The following is a 22,243-nucleotide window of genomic DNA, read 5'->3' as shown; positions in this document are numbered from 1 at the left end:
TTCCACTGCATCTATTTCGGTATTTCAACCATAACTCTCTGCAGAGCTCCAAATGAAGCGATATTTAGACCATTGGAAAGATAAGAGAAAAATCTACAACTTTCATGTTTACCACTTCACCCATTTCAGCATGAAAGGTAGTCAAAAATCTTGTCGAAGTTGACACACTATAGCAGTCCTAGAGCAATTATGATTTCTGTTAATTAATTGGGCAAGCCTGTGACCCACGTAGTCTGATGAGGAAATCTTGATTGGAATTGACTTCTTTCTTCACTCAACTTGGCCTAACTTCAAAGCCCTATAAAAATAACCTTTGGGAAGACCTTTAAGGAGAAGATCGAAACACCAGATTGACAACTGAGAATCAAGCCACAAAGTCATTGAAGCTGAAAAGAATGTGAAGGATTCAATAAGACTTGGAAGATCAAGATTATAATTCTTGAGTTTTATCTTTTTGATTGTTCTTTTATTTTCTTAGTTTGTTTTTATTGTTTAAACTTTATTTGATGATAATGTGTGACTTGATAGGGAACTAAGTTTTTAATTTAAGATTATGATTAAACTAAATATGTCGTCTGAATTATTTATCTCTCATTTGCTTATGTTTGATAGATTTAAGTTGTTTATTTTATTCTGTTCTTAATGCTTCTAATTGCCTGATCACCAATTAGATTAAATTAAAAACCTAAGTTGAAACTTGACAAAGGAGATTTAAGTAGACCTTAAATAAAATAACATATGATCGAATACACTTAGTTGATTAGGTGGTTTGCTTTGCATATATGGTAGACATACACCTATAAGCCATACGTAGCCTAAATTAGAACACGAACTTAATGAATCTTTCTTCAATATAATTTGCATAGATGTATAGTAAATTAGATATGAGAGGTATTTTTATGAGAAACTCGACAAAGACTTGTAAATAATTTAGAACTCTAAGTTACCAACTTAATCCATTAAACTAGTTTAAGAAAAACAGATAATAATCAGATGAAATATTGAGGGGCATCATAATCTTAGGTCTGGTAGTAAAGTGAGTTTTATTTACCATTTAATTTTAGTTTTTGTTTATTAGTTTTAATTTTTTTTTAATAAATTTAATTGTTTGGATAAGATCAGGGTGTTATAATTTTAGTAGTAAATAGTAGGAATTAAAATAATTCTTTGTGGGAACGATACTCGATTCATTACTATGTTACTTGTTAACGATACGTGCATTTGCTTAAGAAATCAACAACAATAAGTTTAATGCATGTTGAATCATTTTTATTTCAAGTAATTTTAGTTCAATTTCATGTTAAAAGTCCTTGCTTGTGCCATCACTGATTCAACTTTTGTTTTTGAATGTTCTTAAGTGCATAAAGCTTAATGAATGATGAACCATGCAAGGATGGCTAAGTGCAAACTCTCACCGAACATGTTGCAGTATCTCGAGCATAACTCGCGATACAGATAGTCAACATGATTATTGAACCACTAGAAAGCTAAAAGGAAGGGCTACATCTTTCATGTTTATTACTTTGCCCCGTTCCAATATGATCAGGGTCAAAATCGCATTGGAAGTGGTTGAACTGCAGTGAGGACAACACAAAGGAGTTGGTGCTGCAGCCTTGAGTGGCTATGGCCGCGACACTAGAATGCACTACACATCAAACCAAAGAGCCTGGCACCATGGCACCAGACCACCAACACAGAAGCACCTTGATACCTTGATGCAACCCATACTAAGTGGCAGAGAGCTTGGCATCATGACCCTAGCAAGTATTTTCACATTTTTTGCACTTTCGATATTTTTACCTAAGGGTTTTAATGAGGAGTATATATATGAATTTTTAAGCAGGAAAAAAAAAGGCTGGAGTAGAGTAGCTTTTGAGAAAAAAAAAAGAAGCCTTTTACAAAAGAGGAAAATAGGAGAAATCAAGGACAGTGTGCTTTTAAAATAAGCTGGAGCTCTCTCTCTCACTGATTAGCTTTCTTTTGATATAAAAATGATTAATTTTCTTAAGATGTTGCTGCTTGCTGAAAATATTATGAGCTAAATTGATTTTTCTAGGATTGTGGTAGATTTCAACATGTAGTTTGGATATTATGTTTTTCTCTTACTTAATATTAATGAGGTATCGTGATGTTTATTCAAATCTAAGCTTATTGCCTTTAATTGCCTAATCAATAATTGAAATGAGCCTTGAAGCAGTATTAAACCATGGTTTGAGTAGCGTGTGTTCATTTCACTTAGAAATTAAGTGAATTGATAAACAGTTAAAATAGATATAAGTCTAAATGCCACATGCAATCAAATTTGAACACAAACTTAAAGAACCTATCTTAATTGATTCCTATAGACATAGGAGACCCAATTAGGTTAGGTACTTGTCTAATATCTCAACAGAGACTTGTGCATAAATGTGGATTCTATACTAGCATCACCACCCATTGATTTAAGTATTAAGAGAAATATTAGTCCAAATGAAATATTGAATGAAACTATAATCCTAGACTCTTAGTCCACTGTGTTTCTATTAATTTTAAGATCCATTTCTTAAATTAGTATTGTTAAGTAGATTTTATCTTTAATTAAATTTAAAAAATTTGGTTTACTTGGATAAAACTAGTGTGCTTTAATTTTAGTATTTAGCAAATTTTTAGATACAACTCCTCGTAGGATACAATACTTACTTACCTTTGAATTACTTGTGTGACACGTGCACTTTTGTATGCAAAGTCTGAAACATTTACTTACTAGATAGACTTGAGTTGTTAACCTAGAGTTCTAATTTATTTATAAGTCGTTGTCAAGTTTCTTATAAAAATATCTATCTCAACCAATTTACTATATGTTTATGCAAATTGAAATTAAGAGAGATTGATTAAGAATCGACTCTAATTTTGCCTACAAATGACATGTAAATGTACGTATGCCCTACACATGAATTAATCAATGATCTTATGCAATCTATCAAACGCATTAAGAACAGGATGGAAATAAATAACTCAAACGCTATCAATTGTAAGCAGGAAAGACTAAGGCTTGATGCTCCTCTTAATTAGAAAAAAAAATCATAAGCAAGAAAGAATATTAAAAATTCAAACTACGCATTGAATTGAATATTTTGAGGATTCTATTTCGTTATAAATACATTTAGCTCTAATTTGAATAAAATGACACGTAATTTTTAAGGGCATATTTTGTCAAAAATTTTCTTTATCGATCAAATTTCAATGGACCATGGTAAGAAGAAAATAAATCTTTTATTTATATTTTATATTTTGCAACGAAATGTTTTATAAAACTTCCCTAGATGATTCATAGTCTTTGTCTATATTTGTTTAAAGTTTGTACTTTTTTGTTCTTTTACCTTGCAAACAAAAAAAAAAACTTTTCACTATAACATCTTTATGAAAATATTTAGCCAACTAGGAAATTTAGCACTTGTCACATAATTATGGAATTACTAATCTACAAGAAAGCAATTTGTTAGCTGTAACTCCATCAATTGAAATTCTAAGAATGAATCTAACACCTAGATTCCATAGAGAGACCAATGTTAGATTCCTCAATAGGTATTTTATTACTTAGCTTAATTGGTTGGATTCTTTGAAAAATCCAAAAAGACATCAAATTTAATACTCTAGATTGAAAGGTTTCTAAACTTTTTAAATAAGGTAAGAGGTGGAAACTTATAAGGTTCTAAAAGAGACAAAATGGGGGTTGTTAGAATAGGCTTTAGTTATAATAAGCCCACTACAACAACACTCAACGAAATCAAGCAAAAATTAAACTAAAAGGAACTTCATGATATAACATGGTGCATTACCACTTATAGGGTCGTCCTTTATCTCATTTTTCTTAAGGATTAAGCTATGCCTCACTTCAAATGATTCTTGACAACTATTCTCTATTGCTCTCACCTTTCCCCTTCAATTTGGAACAACATGGGCAATCAAAGTCCTTCCATATCTAGGAAGTTCACAAAGCAAAATTCCTTTAGTTTCGTTTTTTTCATTGTCAAGATTTTACAGAAAGGTTGGATGAGCATTTGTGTCTTAAAATATCTATTTGGCATATAATGAATGATGTGGTATTGAGTCTCAATTTTTTCTTAATTGTTGATTAAAATACAAACAGTCAATACTAAAAATATCATTTTGAAAAGAAAGAGACCAAAATGTCCTTTTAAAGTCATTTGAGGGGGATTTTAGGATTTTACCTAATAATTTAATGTAATAGTTTAATAGGTATAAGATATTGGCATTGATTTTTTATTTAATTTATTTTTCATTTACCGAAAATTACTCTTCCAACAATAAGTTTAATAGGTATACAATGTGTGAACAATAATTGATAAAGTATCATGTTCATTTCCATTTTGTCTATAATGTGTGATTTATTTCTCTGGTGAACAATAGTTGATGTTTTGTTTAGATATGTTTACTGATAATCTCTTCAATTTGGTTGCTTCTTTTTTGCAACCAAATTTATGTTGTTATTTTTAATTTGAATTTTTTAGGACATGAATCATAATTGATCAGGTTATTTTTAATTTTTGCAACCAAATGGAAAAGATTAAATTTTATTTTGTTTTGTCATAAATTGGAAATGACTCTATCAACATTGACAATTTGAATAATTGTAAGAAATATTTAAATTTAAGTAGACTTGATCTTATAGTTTCTATAAATTTTAACTTTATGTTTATTATAATAATTAAAAATATAATTCATTAATAAAATCTTTGAATCTGAGAATTATATTTTATAATTATTTTTTTGTTATAAATATGTGTGAATGTCCATTATGTCATGGTCCAAGAATTCAGACCAAGTCAAGTAGTCAAGACAGACCAAATAGCCTAACAAGTCAAATATAGGAATGTAATTTGATTTGAACTCATATATTTGATTAGGTATATATAGATTTAGATGTAAATTAGATTGTATTAAGATTAGGATTTAATTTATCCAAATCAAACACCTAAGCATTATCTTTATCTTATAAATTCTATTTAGATAAAGGGTTATCAGCCTATACAGGGGAAAGGTTTCTTTGGCCACCACTGTGATTTTTGTAATAGTTTGATAGTAATGCAACCTTTACCTTTAAAAAAAAAAAAGAAAAGGTTATTAGCCTATAAATAGGTCTCTTATTTCATTTGTAAATACACAACTAAATAAAATCTTTTTACTCTCTCTCTAAATAATTTCTCTCATAGTTGTTCTTTCAAGCAATATCTCATAATACATTATCAGTATAATTCTCTAATCTCTCAAGTTTTGATATCATTTAGATTTCATCATCATTATCTTCAAGTAGAACCTCCAGTTCTTTCAAGCTTCAAAAGGATTTCAATGGTTGGTTTTTGATTTTTTATTTTATCAAATTAGGTGAGTGACTTGATATCTGTTCAGTGTTTTCACACTTGGAAATTAACTTATATGTGAATTTGCTATCATGTATTATGTATTATATTTTGTCTCGTGATTTATTAAATTGAAATGTGAATTTACTATCATGTAGTATGTATTATATTTTGTCTTTTGATTTATTAAATTAGATTGAACATGCAAATATATATAATTATATGATTACTTTATTCTGGTACTAGAATATGATTTGCTCAATATATGATTTCTTTGTTTTGAATTTTTAATATGATTATGCTCAGCATATGTAAATCTATATTTGGTACTATGAGATTATGCATAAGACATTTTGAATTGAACATATGAAATTACCTTTGTAAGATATTTGACTTTGTTTGGTATCTATTTTGTAATAAGTGGAAAATACTATATTTTAGGTAATTTGAAAATACATTTTGTTTTAGATTTCATATCTTTTTGTGGTTGAGCAAAATATGAGCTATTAATGAAAAATCATGAACCCTGTCCATTACCTGAAGTAATTGCGACATCATTTAAGAATTATGGTCATGAACGTGGAAAAGGTCACTATAATTATTACAATTGTGGTGGTTACACAAATCACTATTCTAATAATAAGATTACTTTTAACTCACTGTAAGTGGATGAATGCTTTTAACCTATAAGTAGATGAATACTTTGAACCCATAAGTGGATGAATACTTTTTAACCCAATAGAAATGGATCAATAGTGAAAAGGTACAACAAAAAGACAAAAATGGATCAATAGAATTTACAGTGAGGGTCGCGGCTCTCAATTTCCAGCGCCGAGGCGCTCAAACATTCTGCCAATTTCTGTTCTTCTAGCGCAGTCCTTTCACTTCGATAAAGATTTTGATCACTTTTTTGCAAGAACTGGGAAAAGTGATAAACATAAAAGTTGTAGCCCTACCTTTTAGTTTTCTAATGGTCCAAAAATCATGTCATTTGGACTTCTTTACTGAGAGATATACTTGAAAAACCAAAATATATGCAAACAGGGCTATTGTTCATCATGCACCTTTCTTCACCAATTAAAATTATTTTTGATCCTACTTCTATAATGACATAAAATAATTATAAGTAATGTAAAACTAGCATCATTAGCTCAAATTAAACCTTTAAACATAAGTTTCACCTCGAGTTACGCGTCTATGAAGGTTGAGGTTTCACATTCTCCCCCACTAAAAGAAATTCGATCCCCGAATTTAAATCGAACTATAAGGTAGCATACCTCTACATATTAAAGAGGTGTGGATACTTTGTTCGTATCTCCTCCTCGGCTTCCCATGTTACCTCTTCACTGGTGTGGTTTCGCCATAACATCTTCACTAAGGCTATCTCCTTTGAACGAAGCTTTTTGACTTGTCTATCAAAGATAGCTACCGGTTGCTCCTCATAGGTCAGATCATTGTTCAACTAGATGGTTTCATACCGTATTACATTTGATGGATCTGAGTTGTACTTCCTAAGCATTGAAACATGAAACACGGGGTGAATATTCAAAAGGTCTGGCTGTAATGCCAAACGATATGCCACTGCTCCAACCCTTTCTAAGATCTCGAAAGGTCCTCTATATCGAGGGCTCAACTTTCCCTTCTTGCCAAACCTCATTAATCCTTTCGTTGGTGAGACCTTCAAAAAGACATAATCTCCCACTTGAAATTCCAAGTCCCTCCGTCTGTTATCAACATAGGACTTTTGTCTACTTTGTGCTGTTAATATCCTTTGACGAATCATGCGTATTTTCTCGATGGCGTCTTGTATCAACTTAGGCCCCAAGAGTTTCCTTTCTCCCACTTCTAGCCATTCAATAGGTGACCTGCACCTCATTCCATATAATGCTTCAAATAGTGCCATTTGGATGCTAGTTTGGAAACTGTTGTTGTAGGCAAACTCCACTAAAGGTAAATATTAATCCCACTTGACCCCAAGGTCTATTACACAGGCCCTCAACATATCCTCCAATGTCTGAATGGTCCGTTCAGACTGGCCATCAGTTTGCAGGTGGAAAACCGTGCTAAAATCCAACTTAGTGCCCAATGCTTCCTGTAACTTTTCCCAGAACCTACGATGAATTGTGCTCCTTTATCAGATACTATAGAAACAAGAATGCCATGCAGTCGTATTATCTCATCTACATAAAGCTGGGCATACTGGGCAGCCCCGTATGTGGTTTTAACCAGAAGAAAGTGAGTTGATTTAGTTAACTGATCTACTATGACCCAAATCGAATAGTAACCCCCACTAGTCCGAGGCAAACTTGTTATAAAGTCCAAGGTAATACGCTCTCACTTCCATTCTGGCACTGGTAATGGTTGTAGTAGCCCTGTAGGCTTTTGATGCTCGGCCTTAACCTGCTGACAAACTAGGCACTTGGAGACGAACTCAGCTACATCTTTCTTGAGTCCCTCCCACCAATACACCTCATTCAAATCTTGATACATGTTTGTAGCCCCTGGATGTACCACATAGGCTGCCATGTGCGCTTCTTCCAATATTTCTCTCGTCAATCCATCACTATCAGGCACATAAAGTCTAGTTCCATACCTCAACACTCCATCTGTTCCCTTAGTAAACATTTTCCCTTTCCTTCCTTGAGGGTTCTCCAAGGCCTTAGCTACGAACTTATCTTTACTTTGTACTTCTGTAATCCGGTCCAGTAACATAGGCCTCACTCTAAAGTGTGCTAGCAATGCACCTGCCTTCGAAACTTCTAAGTGCACGCCCATGTCTCCCAAGCTATGCACCTCCCTAATCAAGAATCTGTTATTTGTGGAGATATGTGTCAGGCTCCCCATCGATTTTCGACTCAAGGCATCCCCCACTACATTTGCCTTACTCGGATGATAGAGAATAGTACAATCATAATCCTTAGCAACTCCATCCACCTATGTTGTTGCAAGTTAAGATCCCTCTGCTGAAATATATACTTCAAGCTTTTGTGGTTCGTATATATCTCACAAGTCTCACCATACAAATAATGTCTCCAAATCTTTAAGGCAAACACGATTGCTGCCATCTCCAAATCGTGTGCGAGGTAATTCTGCTCATTCCTTTTAAGTTGCCTTGATGCATACACAATCACCTTCCCATGCTGCATTAATACACACCCTAAACCAATCGACGATGCATCACAGAATACCGTATAACCCCCGGTCCCTTGTGGTAGGCTTAATACTGGAGCTGTGGTGAGACAAGCCTTAAGCTTCTCAAAGCTATTCTCACAAGCATCTGACCACTCAAATTTTGTATCCTTACGTGTCAGCTTAGTTAGAGGGGCGACTATTTTGGAGAAGTCCTTCACAAAACGACGGTAATAGCCAGCCAAACCTAAAAAGCTTCTAATCTCCGTAACTGAGGTCTGCTTTGGCCACTTCTCCACTGCCTCAACTTTCTTTAGATCCACTTGTACCCCATCCTTGGATACCACATGTCCTAAAAATGCAACGCTTTCAAGCCAAAACTCACACTTGGAGAACTTGGCATACAGTCGATGTTCTCTCAAAGTTTGGAGCACTATCTTAAGATGTTGCTCGTGCTCTTCTCGACTCTTCGAGTAGATCAAGATGTCATCAATAAACACCACCACAAACTTGTCCAAATAGGACTTGAACACCTAGTTCATCAAATCCATAAAGTTCACGGGGGCATTCGTAAGCCCAAATGACATACCAAGAACTCATAATGCCCTTATCTTGTTTAAAATGCGGTCTTAGGTATATCTTCAATCTGGATCCTCAACTGATGGTACCCAGATCGCAGACTTATTTTAGAGAAACATTATGCTCCTTGTAGTTGATCAAATAAATCATCTATTCTTGGAAGTGGATACTTATTCTTCATCTTCACTTTATTAAGCTATCGATAGTCAATGCACAGCCTAAGTGACCCATCTTTCTTCTTTACAAATAACACTGGTGCTCCCCATGGGGAGATACTAAGACGGATCAAGCCTTTATCCAACAAATCTTCCAACTGATCTTTAAGCTCTTTAAGCTCTGCAAGTGCCATTCTATATGGGGGTATGGATATAGGTCTAGTGTAGGAAATCAAATCTATACAAAATTCAATTTCTCGCTCGGGAGGCAAACCTGGTAGTTCCTCGGGAAATACATCCTTGAACTCATTCACCACTGACACTTGGCTTATATCTCTAACCTTCACCTGAGTATCCCTTACCATAGCCAAGTAACCTAAACAACCTTGTCTTAATAACTTTCTAGTAGACATGACCGATATCAAATTAGTTAGAGCATTACTCTTATCCCCTTGAATACTAAATGTGGGCTCACCGGGAAAATCAAATTTCACCAATTTATGATAACAATCCACACTGGTATAGTAGGGTGCCAGCCAATCCATTCCCAAAATCACGTCAAAGTCTAAGGTGTCTAACACCACTAGATTCATCACAGTGTTTTTGTCCTCGACTCGAACTACACAAGACTTATATTCCCATTCAGCCACAAATACCTCTTTTAAAGAAGTAGACACTATTATTTGTTCCTTTCTCCTAGCACGATCTTTACTCAAACGAGATGCAAAACATGGAGAAATAAAAGAATGGGTAGCACCAGGATCAAACAATACTCGAGAATCCATATTACAAACAGAAAGAGTACCTGAGACCACTGCATTGGATGTCTGGGCCTCCTAAGGTGTTAAAGCATAAACCTTTGCCTGGCCCCTACCAACAGAACTCTAACGCCCGGACCCAGATGGCTTGCCCTGAGAGGAAGTACCAGTACCTTTACCTTTGGATCCACTAGCTTCCCTATCAGACGAGGCGGTGACTGAAGGAGCAGATGAAACTGGTTGGGTGGAGTCGCGAGCAAAACTTTGTGATTGATGAGCCATCGGGCAATTCCTTTTAACATGTCCAAGCTGACCGCATGAGAAACAAACACCCACAACATGAAGGCATCTTCCTATATGTCGTCCCCCACAAGTATCACAACGACGTACAACTTGACTTCCCTGCCTCGAATCTTGCTGCCTCCCAGAACTGAAAGTTTTTTATACCGCTCTAATGTTAGCGCCAGGCGAGTCACTCCCCATTTGGGGCAATCGTGAGTCCCTTTGTGGACCTTGACGGCTAAAAGATGACATCCCACTGCTCAAATCTCTACGGCTTTGATAACCCTCCGTCTTGGTCCTTTTTGCTTTATCCCTTGTAGCCCTACTCTTACTGGTCCTCATCTCGATGCGTTGAGCACAATCCACTGCTGTAGAATAAGTAGTGAAATCTCGAGATGCCACAGCCCTAAATAATGGCTCCACTAACCCATCCACAAACCTCTGAATCTTCATCTCCTCAGTAGAAACGAGGTAGGGAACATACCGGGCCAGCTGCGTGAATTTGATGTCATACTCTGACACTGTCATACTCGAGGTCTGTACCAAAGTCTCAAACTCTCTAGCTCTGGCATTACGTACACTAAGTGGTAAAAATTGATCTAGAAAGGCTGTACTAAACTCACTCTAAGTCAACAGTACTGCATCCGTTGGTCTACCTTTACATAAAGAACTATACCACTATTGCGCCACGTCTTCTAATTAGAAGGCGGCTAGCTCGATTGACCGGACACTAGAACATCCCAAGGCTTTACAAATCTTCTCCATCTTATCTAAGAAAACCTGGGGTTTCTCTGATGCATCAAACCTTGAAAATGATAGAGGCTTAAGCTTGAGAAAATCAAGAAGAGAAATATCTAGATGTCCCCTCTCAACCTCATGATGTTGGCGATCAGCCTGTCCTTGGGAGCTAGGGGATTCTTGTACTGTAGGTCTCCCTTCTACTACCCTTTGTATATCCTCCATATGGGTCACCATCATTTCTACAACCCAGTTGACTCCTTATAGGCCTGCTGTCAAATCCTCAATGGTAATACCCCCGGTTGGTTGTCTATCTACATCACCCGAAGACCGTCCTTCCACTCGCCCACTCACAGGTGTATCCGCCCTCACCAGCCTAGTGGCCCTGCCACGTCTACCCGCCCCATAAAGGTAGATGCTTGTGGCTTATCTGTCAACTCATCAAGAGCATCTTGCTCCCCCATCCATCTTGAGGCAGCTCGTGTCTTAGGCGGCATTCTTACCTAGACAAGAACAAACACCTATTATTAAACACATTTTTCTATAATCATATATATATATAGGAAAATGGTGGTTTCTAAGATAAGGAATCTATGCAGTCCCTTAGTTGTAAAATGTGTCGCGGTTCACACTTCACAACTGAAGTTTCTACATAAAGACCCGACACTCTGCTGGACCAACAAAAAGAAAGTCCTAAAACCTAAACAACCTAGAGCTCTGATACCAATATTGTCACGACCTAAATCCCGACCATGATCGGCGCAAGGGCTCAATGGACATAGCCCACTAAGCCCAAGCAAGCCTATTAATATGACCTGTTCATCGTTCCATCAAAGTTGCTAAATCATATTTCATAACTTCGTATTAAAATAATACTAAACATTGCCAACTCGTAGTGGCATTACCAATCAAAGATACATGTATTATCTAAACATACGTCTTAATAATTTACATTGGGTCTGTCTATACACAACAAAAAAGAGTACTCGACTTTCAGCGGAGCGACTTGAAGAAATGTACAGCTATTGAATGTCGAGACACCTACCAAGGGTCGAATATACGAAGACACCTCGACCTAGTTACCAGCTACCTCTTGATCTGAAAACGTGAAGTTGAAAATGGTGAGTATAAACCCAGTGAGTGAACAAGGAAGGGAACAAGCAATATAATAAGGAAAAGTTTGAAATCATAATGCACTTATTTGAAAACGATGCACTTTAGCTTAAGTCTTTATTAAAACCCTTAATTGAACCATTGGTTGATAAATCGTGTGATGATAGATAATTCATATTCAACATGAAATTGGAGAAGTGGAAAATATGGCAAAAACCAGCCAAGTGATAAGCAGTACAGAAAGTTTCATTCTCGCTGCAGCAAGAAACAGAGCAACAAGAAAGACTTCCTTTCATCCCAAATAAACCATTTCACTGTAATGCAAATCAATTTGGAACACTAAAAAAAATGCTCAAGGTTCAGCAAGCAGGATTCCACATACATTATAGTCACACATGTGCAAACATATATGTATATATATATATATCCATCACCATGCACACTCTCCCATCGTCATCAGCTCATGTGCACTCCCCACTAGCACATGACTTGGTCAGCATAGGCTTATGCGCACTCCTACTCACACATAGTCGGGTCATCATCGGCGTATGCATATTCTTACTCGCACATAGCCGGGTCCACATCAACATACGAAAGAAACACCCCACATCAACATACGAAAGAAACACCCAATACATATTATACATATCATCATATTGTGATAACATATAAACCATTTATATAGCACATTTTCACAAGATAAAAACAGTTCACCAAAGGCTTGTTCCCAAGGTACATTTTTAAAGAAAAGCTAGATAAAATCTTTCAAATGTTTGTACAGTTACCTTCACATTCCCAAAACAAATTTTGAAATGCAAGTCCACTCACTTATCTTTGTTGATTCTTAAAATAGCTCCAAATTCCACTAATGCCCCAAATGGTGATATGGGGTTTCGGTGGAACTTATCACACATTAGCATCATAATTAACTCAATCACATAACCAAAATTCTAAAAGCTATCTCCCAAATCATGTTCCACTAGTTATTCCTAACTAGCTTCCAACTAACATCAAGTGGCTAATTATTTGCACTATTATAATCACAAAAAAATGAATAAACTACCTCAACTACAAAACACTCATAAATCTAACTATTAATCATTCTCAACAACTAAAATATCAACTCAATTTAAATTCTCACCTTGCTAGATTTGCAATTGAATATCTCCTCAAGAATTCCCAAACTATTATAGAAGGTCTTTCTTTCTCTCTCTAAAACCCTAGTTAGTGAGAGAAAGTATTGATCTAAGACATTTCAAGGGTTTTAGGGTGAAAGAGTGAAAAAGCATAAGAGGTTCTATAAAAAAAATGCACAAAAGCATGAAAATGAAGGCTAACTTGAGAGGGTTATGGAAGCTTGAAGAGTATTCCCATGGAAGGTGAAAAAATGTGGGATAGGAGGAAGAAGAAAAAGATGAAGTGTTGGAAATCTGAGGAAGGTGTTGAAGAATGAATATATTTATAGTTAAAACTTATCCAATTGTTCATGAAATTTACAATAATGCCCTTAGCAATGCCACTTGTCTTCCTCTTGTTCTTGTGCAATCTTTTACTCTTTTAACACTAGGAAAAGATCCAAAACCCTCTAAAAGAGGTCCCTTAAGTAGCCCCCAAAAGTCCTAGCTTCAAAAACCCCAAAATCTTGTTATTTGTGAAATTTATGATGCGGGCTGCGGCTCTCAATTTCCAACGCCACGGTGCTCAAACATTCTACCAATTTTTATTATTCTAGCGTAGTCTTTTCACTTCGACAAAGATTTTGACCACCTTCCTGCCAGAACTGGGAAAAGTGGTAAACATCAAAGTTGTAGCCCTACCTCTTAGCTTTCCAATGGTAAAAAATCATGTCATTTGGACTTCTGTAATGGGAGATATACTTGAAAAACCAAAACATATGCAAATAGGGCTACTGTTCATTATGCACCTTTCTTCACCAATTAAAATTATTTTTGATCCTACTCCTATAATGACATAAAATAATTATAAGTAACGTAAAACTAGCATCATTAGCTCAAATTAAACCTTTAAACATAAGCTCCACCTCGAGTTACGAGTCTATGAAGGTTGAGGTTTCACAATTCAAGCTTGGGTTAGTTTGATTAAGTGTATAGGTTCTAACTTAGCCTTAGAAAAGTTAGTTTTGGATTTTGGTTGATCCCAGGAAAAACTATTGTTAAAGGTTGTGGCTGAGCTTGTGAAAAGCCATTGTAAAAGCTTGGTGGGAGCTTGAGAATTCCACAGTTTAGTGATTTGGTTTAGAAAATCCTTGGTTGAACAATCAAGGTAGTAGATGTAGGGCTTTGATCAAACCACTATAAATCTTTGAGTATTGTCTTCTCTGTTTTATTTTTTTTCGTTATTTCCAAAATCGTTCCTCCATCTTTCATCAAATTTCTCATCATTGATCTTCAATTTGCCCCCAATTTGAAATCAAGTTTAGTAAGAGCCAAAAAGTGCTATTCGCCCCCCTTCTAGCACATTTATTTAGGACCAACAATTAATTGAAAGCTCCGAAAGAGCCAATATTTTATTACTTGGAGAAACAAAGTTCATAATAAAAGATGCATTATTTTCTATTAAATCTTAAAAAAATTTATTAAGTTTTAAAGATATTCGTTTGAATGGATATCATATTGAGACAACAAATGAAAGAGACATATAATACCTTTATATTACATCTATTATCTCAGGTAAGAAGTGTGTGTTGAAAAAATTACTCATTTCGTTCTTTGGATTGTATTGCTCAAAAATTAGAATGATTGAAACTCATGCTATAGTAAACCATAAGTTTACTAATGATTTTTATGTTTGGCATGACTAGTTAAGCCATCCTAGATCAATAATGATGCAAAATATTATTGAAAAACTAGAAGATTTTTCAATTTGATGAATTCTCATGTGTTGCTTGCTCTCATGGCAAATTAATTATAAAGCCATCACCAACTAAAGTTGGGATTGAATACCTTACATTTTTTAAATATATTCAGGGTGATATTTGTGGATCCATACATCCATTATGTGAACCATGTAGATAAAAATATAGCTTTAATCGATGCATTGACTGAATGGTCACATGGGTGCTTATTATCAACTTGCAATTTGGCATTTGCAAGATTACTCGTCCAAATAATTCGTTTGCAGACACTTTTTTCTAATTATGCAATCAAGACTATTTGTCTTGACAATGTTTGTGAATTTACATATCAAGCCTTTAATGAATGTTGCATATTAATTAGAATTACTGTTAAACAACCTGTTGCTCATTTTTATAGACAAAATGGTCTAATAGAATTGTTTATTAAACAACTCCCGCTAATTGTAAGACCATTGCTAATGAAAACTAAACTTCACATTTATACTTGGAGGGCATGCCATTTTGCATGTAGCAGCACTTGGACACATCAGGCCAACGAGTTATCATAAATCCCCCTATACAATTAGTTTATGGTTAGGAACCAAATATTTCCAATCTAAGAAATTTTGGATGTGCGGTATATGTCCCTATTGCTCCACCACAACACATAAATATGGTTCTTAAAGGAGGTTAGGAATATATGTTGGATACGAATATCTATTTATAATTAAATATCTAGAACCATTAACAAGAGATTAATTCATAGCAAAGTTTTCCAATTGTCATTTTGATAAAACAATTTTTCCAAAATTAGGAAGAGAAAATAAGCAGCTGAAAAAAGAAATTTCTAAGAATGTATTATCATTATTTAGTTTTAATCATCGCATAAATCAATGTGAACTTGAAGTTCAAAAGATAATTCATTTACAAAAAATAGCAAATTAGTTACTAGATGTATTTACTTATCAAAAGAAAATAACTAAATCTCATATACCAATTGCAAATGCTCTTATTAGAATTGATGTCCTTGTAAGACTAAGCACCCCAAAAGCATGGGAAATCAATTGATTCCAAAGATAAAATCCTCAAAAGAGAAAATGAGCAAATATTCATAATGGTCAAAAAGAGGAAACATAAACTCTAGAAGAGGTCCTTAACATAATTCATAAATTTTCAAAAGAAATTCATGTACTTGAAATCATTGAAAATGAAGAAATCTCAAAAATTATGTCATGATGGGAAAGATGGAATCGAAATGAAATAAAAGTCAACGATATTTTTACATATAATGTAGCGCTCAATATTATAAAAACAAAAAAAAAGACGATCTTGAACTTATATATATTGAAGAATGTAGATATAGAAATGATTAGCTAATGTAAAAAGATGCAATTAAGGCAGAATTGAAGTCACTCACAAAACATTAAATTTTTGGACGTGTAGTCCATACAACAAATGTTATAAAACTTATGACTTCCTGGTACTCTCTTCGAGCTCGTGACAATCGTCGCGATGTCCCGATAGACATACCTTACCCTGAATGTCAATTGAAACCCCGCAAGGCTCTACCATCAGTTTTTCGCCTCCCCTGTGAGCAACAGTTACTAAATATCATGTTTTAAAGGAATATAGACTATTTTCAAATCAAAGATAATCAAAAAGTAATTTCTATCGCACAGGGATATTTTGGTTATTTTTACCCGAAAATTTTGAAACCTACTAAAAATATAGCATATGAATGAAGAATATACATTTCATATAAAAAAAATAAATCTAGGTGTCTAAATCATCTATTTAAAGTAAATTTATAACTAATATAACTAAATAAAAATATTAGATAAAATATTTTATTTTTATATAAAACAATATTTATAAAATTCTACGTAAACAATTATTGTAGCGTAATAACAAAATAAATTTATATACATAATAGCACACAGCGTCAGGGTATACAAAAATATTTTACAATGACATGTGAGCCCCAAAATAACAAAAATAAATAGGGCTGTAGACCTACGATTTCTAAGGGTGCAAATCCAAAAGTAAACCCTCGACAAAATCAACTGTCTACAGACTACTCTGAACTTGAAATGGGTGAAAAGAAAGGGGTGAGTTTTTATAAACCAAGTGAGTAAGCAAAGTTCATCTATAACATATAAAGTCGAGTAAATTGAGACAATTAAAACATCTCTTCATAATATGATCCATAACATTAAAACTCATTTCAACCATATAAAACAATTACATTTCATAAAAAATAATCTGTAAGGCTTATGATTCTCTTAAAATGTGGCTCGTGCCAAAACTCGTACTCGGTGACACCTTACATCGGGCATCCAATTGAGTCTGCCAAGATTGTTAAATTAACATATACACAAAAAAAATTATTTTTACGTTTAAAAACGTAGCCGTTCCTTGGCGTTGGCTGAGTTTCACCCTCACGTGGTGGTTCAACGTGAAGTGAACTCTAAACTATCTTAGGAGATACCCTCCGCGCCTCTCCTACTAAGGTAAAATATAACGGAGTTTACCGTGCCCCTCTAATAGACTGGTCCACGGAAACCCACCCACTGCAGTAAACTAATCACTTACCCCACCAAATCAATAAAAATTTCAGCAGCATGACATAACTAATATGACATTCACAGCCTGTCATGGTAAAACAAAACAATTCATATATTCCAGACAAATATAAATCTAGCCATTCATGCCATCACATTGTCATAAGCCATCAATCCAAACCATATATCAAACATGAGTATATAGTCTCCACTTACTCAATTTTCAAAACCAGTATTCGATTTCAAAACAAGTTATAAATCTCATTTCGTTTAACCAACACTTCAATTTTAAAACATAATAATTTACAATTTAAACTTATTATTCTTTAAAACATAAAAACGAGTAGAAACAATTTTAGATAGTTAAGATGAAAGTCTGTTACTCACTATAACGAGAGTACTCCTACTCCTGGTCCTCGGGTACGATATTCTTACCCTTACTAGAGGGCTCACCACCTATACATAATGTATAACAAGTAATTCAATATAGTTGTGCCAAACTATTATAAAACTATTTCAGGCTCTTTATGAATGTATGAAATTGAATGAGAAGTGTTCGAATAATCACTTAAAAATGGTGTTCTACGTAGGTTCAATTGTTATTGGACTGAAATGGTATTCGACCTAACTCGCACTATACATTGTTTAATTAGCCAAAACATCCAATTCAACTCCAAATAGATTCATTGCACTTTCGATACTCCAATAAGTCTGTATGCCGCATTAGAAATCAATTCTAAGTCCATTTACTATAATTTTCTCATTATCGTTCAAGTCGTTTACTAAAGGAACTATACTTTTCGATAACCGTTTTCGATATCTGACATCACAAATCATCAAATACAAGCTAGATAACATGAAATATGACAAAATTCATCTTCAAAATATTCCTTATAGAATTTAGCCAATTAGGGTTTAATAAAGAACATGTTATTTTCTTACTTGTTTTTCATAACGAATATCACGAAACACTAAAAACACCTAGATAGCTTGAAATTTATCAAAAACCATCAAAACCTTCCCCCCTTGATTCGGCCAGCATGCTTCCATCATGAAAACTTGAGTTTCAACCATAGAAAATGACAAAGAAAGCATGGGTAAGGTAGATCTTAAGCTAAATCGCGAAATCTTATCTTTGATTGCTTCGTTTTTCGAAAATCCAATGAATTTCTCTTGAATTTTTCCTCTTTAGAGTTTTTCTATTCTTTCCCCCTTTGTTCTTTGGCTTGGACGGCAATGAGAGAGTGAATGAGAGAGTTTATGTTGAGTTTATAAAGGAAATTATAAAATAATAAAAACTTGACACGTGTCACCACTTGATTGGTCCATGGTTAAAACTTAACGATTAAACATTTTCTTACCACCACATATAATACCTTAATTATCCAAGATATAAAAATGATAATAGGTGAAATTCATGGGTTTGACAAGTGTCATGGTGGTGTAAAATTTCAAAAATTCCAATTATGTTCTCGTGGACATGTGAAATAACCGTTTTGCCCTTATACTCAGAATTGAAATTTTTCACTTCTCAAATTCAAATTATGTTCCAACTAGTCAAACTGGGTCAAAAATCTCGTCCAACATTCCAATTTTTGCCATCGAGTGGCAAAATGACCATTTTGCCCCTACATTATGAAAATTCTCGATTATATTCCAAATTAATCCTCGAACTCTCAAATGCATCCTAAAATCTCTATTTGGACTAGTTCGAGGCTTTAATCAACTTAATTGTACTACTAGGTATGATACCGACTTTTAACAATTTTTCGAGACATCCAAGTATGCAAACATACTATCAAGTACATGAATGACATGGCAAGTATATTATAGAGTCGGGCTTGACAAAACTGGCAGGATCTGAATAGGTATTTGTGTTTAAACAAAATAAGAAAAATGAGATTGTTAGATATAAAGTATGGCTTATCGCACAAGGTTTTACCTAAAGAGTTTGTATTGATTATGAATAGACATATTCTCTTGTAATGGATACAATTATATTTCTATATTTAATTAGTTTGACAATACATGAAAAGATTGAAATGCGTTCAATGAATGCAACTACAACCTATTTATATAACTCACATGATATTGATATCTATATAAAAAATTTTGAATGATTTAAGATGCTTGAAGCACACAATTCTCCAAAAATTTATTCAATCAAATTAAATAAATATGTATATGGATTAAGCAATCTAAATGTATGTGGTATAATTGCATTAGTGAATATTTGTTAAAAGAAGGCTATAAAAATTATACTATATGCCCATATGTTTTATAAAATGATTTTGACCTAAATTTGTCATAATTGCTATTTATGTTGATAACCTGAATATTATTGGAACTTGTGAAAGTTATACAAAGTCATAAGTTATTTAAAGAAAGAATTTGAGATGAAAGACTTTGAAAAAAACAAAGTTTTTTTTGGGTCTTTAGATTGAGCACTTGACAAATGAAATTTTTGTGCATCTACTAAATTATATAGCAAAAGTGCTAAAATGATTCTATATGGACAAAGCATATCCATTGAGTTCACAAATGATTGTAAGGTCGCTGATATTAAAAAGGACCTTTTTCAACCTCGTGAGGATGATGTAGAACTTCTTGGTCTTAAAATATCATATTTTAATACAATCGAAGCACTAATGTATGTTGCTAGTAATACACAACCTGATATATCAATTGCTGTAAATTTATTAGCAAGATATAGTTCTTCTTCAATTCGAAGACATTGGAATAAAATTAAACATATATTTTAATATCTCCAAAGAACAATGGATGTGAGCTAATATTACTCAAATGCATCAAAATCAAATTTAATTGACTATGCAGATGTAGGAAATTTATCTAATCCACATAAAGCTTGATCCTAGACAGATTACTTATTCATATATGGAGGTACAACAATTTCATAGTGTTATGTAAAACAAACTATATCTGCTAGTTCTTATAACTATGCAGAAATTTTAACAATTCATGAGGTAAGTCGTAAATGTGCCTAGTTAAGATTCATAACTCAACATATTCAAGAAACGGGTAGATTGTCAACCAAAAAAGAAATTCCAACCATGTGATATGAGGATAATACAACTTGCATAACCCAGTTAAAGGGAAAATACATTAAAAGTGATAGGACAAAACATATTTCGCCAAAATTCTTCTTCACTCATAATCTCTAAGAAATGGTGATATTAGTGTTCCATAAATTCGTTCAAGTGACAATCTAGCATTTTTATTCACCAAATCCCTTCCTACTACAACATTTGAAAAGTTGTTATAAACGATTGGAATGCGTTGTTTAAAGATCTTAAATAATGATATCATTAGGGGGAGCAAAATACATACTGTACTATTTTCCTTTATCAAGGTTTTTTTCGTTAGTTTTTTCTTGGTAAGGTTTTTAATGAGACAGTATTTCAAAAGCGTATTGTTGAAAATGATTATATTCTTTTTTCTTTCACTTGGATTTTTTCTCATGAGGTTTTATCCTAATAAGGTTTTAATGGAGTATATTCTTAGTATAATGAGCATTCAAAGGGAGTGTTATGAAAATATGTGAATGTCCATTATATAATGCCTTAAGAGTTCAGAGCAAGCAAGGCAACCAAGATAGACCAAACAGCCCAACAAGCTAGATATAGGTGTTTAGTCTGATTTGAAATCTTACATTGGATTATGTATATATAGATTTGATTATGTCCAAATTAAATCCCTTAGCATTATTTTTATCTTATAAATTTTATCTAGAATAAGGGTTATCAACCTATAAATAAGCCCTTTGCTTCATTTGTAAAATCACATTCAAATAACATCTTCTTACTCTCTTTAAATATTTTCTCTCATAGTTATTCCTTTAAGTTATATTTCATAACATTTTTTTTATATATTTATATTATTAGCTTTAAATTTGCAAAAGTTGAATCTTATATATGAAAAAGATAAACTCCACTTAAATTCCTTGCAGTATGACATTTTCCATATAACACTTTGAGGTCACAAGCTAACAGTGTTAAATTTTCATTAAAAAGACAATAATATCCTTTATGTTTGAAAGCCTTATTTCTTGCATTTGAACTTTTCCAAATTCTTGTTCAAAAAGAGAGAAAACAGATTGAACCTACGATTTCCAGATTTGCTTCTAGAGAGAGAATCAACTCAAAATTGAAGAGAAAAAATTAAAAATCATTGGGTTGTAGTTGTAGGAAGATGACAAAAGAAGGTTTTCTTACAACAAAAAAAGACTAATCCAATTTCTCATAAACACAGCGCTCATCTCCACACATGTATATCAATCTTGTTTCTCCTTTCCAGTAAAGGCTCATACAAGCAAGAGGTTGGCACATGAATATTCAGCTTCTTATGGTGTCTCAAGTTCTTGTGGCTAATGCCAACATTGGATATGAGGACTTTTTTTTTTTTTTTATTTGAGTAGCAATAAGAGGACATTGTTAACACTTAGGATTTAATGGTAAGCCTGTGAAGAATTTGAAGAGCTTGGCTGAGAGATGGTAGAGAAGTGTGATGATGAAAATTTGAAATTTGATTTAGAATATAAACAGATAGTACTACTTAGGACAAAGACGGCAAAAACAGGTACTCCACACATGTAGTGCATACCATCAGTAAGCTCAAGACCTAACTAATTGATTGTTGTAGCTTTTCTAAGACTACTGCAATAAGTAGGAAGAAAGGTTATATGAATTGTAGTTTT

Source organism: Theobroma cacao, chromosome 9 (genome assembly GCF_053813885.1).
Source record: "Theobroma cacao isolate CCN51 chromosome 9, ASM5381388v1, whole genome shotgun sequence".
NCBI lineage: Eukaryota > Viridiplantae > Streptophyta > Magnoliopsida > Malvales > Malvaceae > Theobroma > Theobroma cacao.
The sequence above is the reverse complement of the archived record's forward strand: the minus strand, read 5'-3'. Positions refer to the sequence as shown.